Source organism: Mus musculus, chromosome 7 (genome assembly GCF_000001635.26).
Source record: "Mus musculus strain C57BL/6J chromosome 7, GRCm38.p6 C57BL/6J".
Lineage (NCBI taxonomy): Eukaryota > Metazoa > Chordata > Mammalia > Rodentia > Muridae > Mus > Mus musculus.
In genome coordinates this window covers 106,496,587-106,502,152 of record NC_000073.6, presented here as the reverse complement: position 1 = coordinate 106,502,152, position 5,566 = coordinate 106,496,587, and positions in this window count along the sequence as shown.

Below are 5,566 nucleotides of genomic sequence, written 5' to 3'. Positions count from 1 at the left end.
TATTGTTTTGGCTTTTTTTTTTGCTTGTTTACTTTGATTTTTGGTTGTTTTCTGTTTTTGTTCTTCTGGGAGATATGTGTTTCTTATTTTTCTTTTTGTATTGTATGTTTGTGTGTTTGTTTGAAATAAATAATAATAGTAATAATAATAATAATAATAATAATAATAATAATAATAATAGTAATATTGTAGTGGTAGGGAAATGGAGAGGACCTGAAATGAATTGGGAGAGAGCAAACACATGATCAAATTATAGCATATGAACCCCTCAGACCTTGCTGAGACTGGGTTACCAACCGTACATGGGCTGCTCTGTGGCCCAATGGCACACATGCAGCAGAGGACTGAATTGTCTGGCCTCAGTGTGAGAGGATGCTCCTAATCCTGAAGAGACATGACACATGAAGGTGGGGTATGCTGGTGGGGAGTGAGGTGAAGGTGAATGGGTGCGTGGGGACCATCCCCTCAGAGGGAAAGTGGAGGGGGGAATGGGATGAAGTTCTCAGCGATGGGGGGGGCTATAAAGGGGACATTTGGAATATAAATAAATAAAATAATTTAATAATAATTTTAATAAATGAAACAGAAAATAAAAAGGTTTTCAATAAAAACAAAATGAACATAAAACCTAAAACCTGGTGTTATATATAGGTCTGAACAGGAATCATCCCTGGAATTCTATTATGGTGATCATGTCAAAAATTTGGGAGGAGGGCTATGATGTTTGTGATGGTTTGCCTATGCTTGGCCCAGGGAGTGGCACTATTACAAGGTATGACCCTATTGGAGTAGCTGTAGCCTTTTTGCAGTAGGTGTATCAATATGGGTGTGGGCTATCAGACCCACTTCCATCTAGCAAATCAGTCTTCTCTTAAAGATCAGCAGATGAAGATGTAGACCTCTCAGCTCCTGCTGCTCCATACCTGCCTGGATGATGCTATTTTCCTGCCTTGATTATACCAGACTGAACCTCTGAACCTCTAAACCATCACCAATTAAATGTCCTCATAAGGACTGCGTTAAAGTTTGCAAGACGTACAGAGGAACACCAGGGCCAAGAAGTAGGAGTGGGTGGGTAGGGGAGTGGGACGGGGCTATGGGGGACATTTGGGATAGCATTTGAAATGTAAATGAAGAAAATACTGAATAAAAAAATTTAAAAAATAAAAGCATTGCATTAGTCATGGTATCTGTTCATATCACCCTAACTAAGACAATGCTTAACAATGATTGTGAATGTGACATGATCTACAATCACCTAGAAGACAAGCCTCCAAGTACACCAGTGAAAGATATTTTTAGATTGGTATTCTATGTCCATGAGAGTTGACAATTATTAGATTAAAGGATGTAAAAGGACTGTCCCTAGCTGGAAAGCAACACTTCCTGGGCTGAAGTCCTAGACTGCATAAAAAGGAGAAGGTTTCCTGAGCACAGAACATTCACTGCTCTCTCTCTCTTTGTTGGAGATCCAGAGCTCAAGTTCCTGCATCTACAAATTCTCCCCACCCTAAACTCAAACCATGAACTGAAACTATTCTTCCTTCAGTGACTTTGTCCAGTATTTTGTCCCACCAATGAGTAATGTTACCTAGACTAGGTACTTTTCTGTTCTTAGGATAAAATAACGAAAGCTATTTACAGAAGAAAAAGATGGTTTTGGCCAAGGTTCTAGAAGTCTAAAAGTCCATCACAGTGGGGAAGGAGAGCAACAAAAATCAGGACCAAGAAGTTGAGAGGTCACATCTCAACTTCACAAAGGAAACAAAGAGGGCAAACTTTATGCCAATGGGGCTATATACTCCTAAGCCAGTGTTATACTTCTCACAGCAACAGTGTAACTAGTAGGGGACAAACCACTGACATATATAAGCCTATGGGCCACTTCTCATCAAAATCACAATATTCCACCCCTGAATCCTATAGGATCATGGCCATATCAAAATGCAAAAATGCATCTACTCCAACATTAAAAAAATTCTAAAATATTTAATAGCCTCAAAACTCCAAAGTCCAAAGACAATTCTGAGACATGAGGGAAACTCCTAACTGTGACAACTTGAACAATCATAAAAGATAAATAAAAGTTTTTAGAAAGAATTACATATTTTCAACAATAGGAGAATACATGTTCCCAATTCAAAATGGGGAAGGCAGGGGTATATTGAGGAAAGAATAAATGAAAGCAAGAAGAAATCCACCAGGGAAAATGTCAAGTCCTGTACCTTTATATCTAATGTATAAAGTTTAGGCATATTTAGTCTCAAAGGACTTCAGTGTATCCAGCCCTCCAGCTCTCCTGCCTGCAATGTACAGTTCTCACTTATTCTGTTCTCATTCTCTGTATGTGCCTCCTCTTCATAGATAGCTTATGCCTCAGATATCTTCAACTTATTGGTAACATGTAGTATACGTTTTTTAAAGAAAGATTCACATAGATTCTTAAAGGGAATCCAACAGTTTGTACTCCCATCAAAAAAGTGTTCCCCTTTCCCAGAATACTCACCAGCATGGCTTGTGATTTGTATTTTGACTTTGGCCATTCTGATTGTCTTACAATGAAATCCAAAGTATATTTATTTTACATTTCCCTAACAGTTAAATATATTGAATATTTCTTTTTTTCTTAGATATTTTCTTCATTTACATTTCAAATTATACCCTGAGAATCATCTATAACATCTGCCACCCTGCTCCCCAACCTACCCACTCCTGCTTCCTGGCCCTGGCATTCCCCTGTACTGTGGCCTATGATATTCATAAAACCAAGGGCCTCTCCACGATTGATGGCCTACTAGGCCATCCTCTACTACATATGCAGCTAGAGACACAGCTCTGAGAGGTACTGGTTAGTTCATATTGTTGTTCCACCTATAGGGTTGCAGACCCCTTTAGCTCCTTGGATACTTTCTCTAGCTCCTCCAGTGGGGGCCCTGTGTTCCATCCAATAGCTGACTGTGAACATCCACTTCTCTATTTGTCAGGCACTGGCATACCTTCAAAAGAGATAGCTATATCAGGGTCCTGTCAGCAAAATCTTTCTGGTGTATACAAAGGAGTCAGGGTTTGGTGATTCTATATGGGATGGATCCCCGGGTGGGTCAGTCTCTGGATGATTCTTCCTTTGGGCTCTGCTCTGAACTTTGTCTCTGTAACTCCTTCCATGGGTATTTTGTTCCCCATTCTAAGAAGGAACAAAGTATCCACACTTTGGTCTTCCTTATTCTTGAGTTTCATCGGTTTTGTAAAATGTATCTTGGGTATTAAAATTTTCTGGGCTAATATCCACTTATCAGTGAGTGTGTATCATGTGTATTCTTTTATGATTGGGTTACCTCACTCAGGATAATATCCTCAAGATCTATCCATTTGCCTAAGAATTTCATAAATTCATTGTTTTTAACTGCTGAGTAGTATTCCATTGTATAAATGTACCACATTATCTGTATCCATTCCTCTGTTGAGGGACATCTCAGTTCTTTCCAACTTCTGGCTATTATAAATAAGGCTACTATGAACATATTGGACCATGTGTCCTTATTACAATTTGGAAAATCTTCTGGGTATATGCCCAGGAGAGGTATTGCTAAAACTTCTGGTAATATTATGTCCAATTCTCTGAGGAAACGTAGGACTGATTTCCAGAGGGATTGTACAAGCTTGCTATCCCACCAACAATTGAGGAGTGTCCCTCTTCCTCCACATCCTCACCAGCATCTGCTGTCACCTGAATTTTTGATCTTAGCCATTCTGACTGGTGTGAGGTGGAATCTCAGGGTTGTTTTGATTTGCATTTCACTGATGATTAAGGATGTTGAACATTTTTTCAGGTGCTTCTCAGCCCTTTGGTAATCCTCAGTTGAGAATTCTTTGTGTAGCTCAGTACCCCATTTTAAATAGGGTTATTTGATTTTCTGGAGTCTATCTTCTTGAGTTCATTGTATATATTGGATATTAGTTCCCTATCAGATTTACGATTGGTAAAGATTCTTTCCCAATCTGTTGCTGGCCTTTTTGTTTTATTGAAGGTGTCTTTTGCCTTGCAGTACCTTTGCAATTTTATGAGGTCCCATTTGTCAATTCTCGATGTTACATCACAAACCATTGCTGTTCTGTTCAGGTTTTTTCCCCCTATCCCCATATTTTCAAAGCTTTCCCTTACTTTCTCCTCTATAAGTTTCAGTGTCTCTGATTTTATGTAGAGTTCCTTGATCCACGTAGACTTGAGCTTTATACAAGGAGATAAGAATGGATTAATTCACATTCTTCTACATGATAGCCACCAATTGTGCCAGCACCATTTGTTGAAAATGCAGTCTTTTACCACTGGATGGTTTTAGCTCCTTTGTCAAAGATCAAGTGTCCATAGGTGTGTGGGTTCATTTCTTGGTCTTCAAATCTATTCCACTGATCCACTTGTCTGTCCCTGTACCAGTACGATACAGTTTTTAATCACAATTGCTCTGTAGTACAGCTTGAGGTCAGGCATGGTGATTCAACCAGAAGTTCTTTATTGTTGAGAATAATTTTTTGCTATCCTAGGTTTTTTGTTATTCCAGATGAATTTGCAAATTGTCCTTTATAACTCAGTGAAGAATTAAGTTGGAATTTTGATGTGGATTACATTGAATCTGTAGATTGCTTTCGGCTAGACAGCCATATTTAGTATATTAATCCTGCCAATCCATGAGCATGGGAGATTGTTCCATCTCTTGAGACCTTCTTTGATTGGTTTCTTCACAGACTTGAAGTTCTTGTCATACAGATCTTTCTCTTCCTTAGTTAGAGTCACACCAAGGTATTTTATATTATTTGTGAGTATTGTGAAGGGTGTTGTTTCCCAAATTTCTTTCTCAGCCTGTTTATCCTCTGTGTACAGAAAGGCCATTGATTTGTTTGAGTTAATTTTATATCCAGCTACTTCACTGAAGCTGTTTATCAGGTTTAGGAGTTCTCTGGTGGAATTTTTAGGATCACTTATATATAGTATCATATCATATACAAATAGTGATATTTTGACTTCTTAATTTCCACTCTGTTTAGATTCTGTTTCCCGGATCTGTCCATTGATGAGAGTGCGGTGTTGAAGGTGCAATTATGTGCTCTGAGCTTTACTAAAGTTTCTTTAATGAATGTGGATGCCTTTGCATTTGGAATATAGGTATTCAGAATTGAGAGTTCATCTTGGAAGATTTTACATTTGATGAGCATGAAGTGCCCCTCCTTGTCTTTGTTGTTGTAGTTGTTGCTGTTTTTCGAGACAGGGTTTCTCTTTGTAACCTTGGCTGTCCTGGAACTCACTCTGTAGACCAAGCTGGCCTCGAACTCAGAAATCCGCCTGCCTCTGCCTCCCAAGTGCTGGGATTAAAGGCTTGCACCACCACACCGGCCCCCTCCTTGTCTTTTTTTGATAACTTTTGGTTGGAAGTCGATTTTATTTGATATTAGAATGGTTACTCCAGCTTGTTTCTTTAGACCATTTGCTTGGAAAGTTATTTTCTAGCCTTTTACTTTGAGGTAGTGTCTGTGTTTTTCCCTGAGGTGGGTTTCCTGTAAGAAGCAAAAT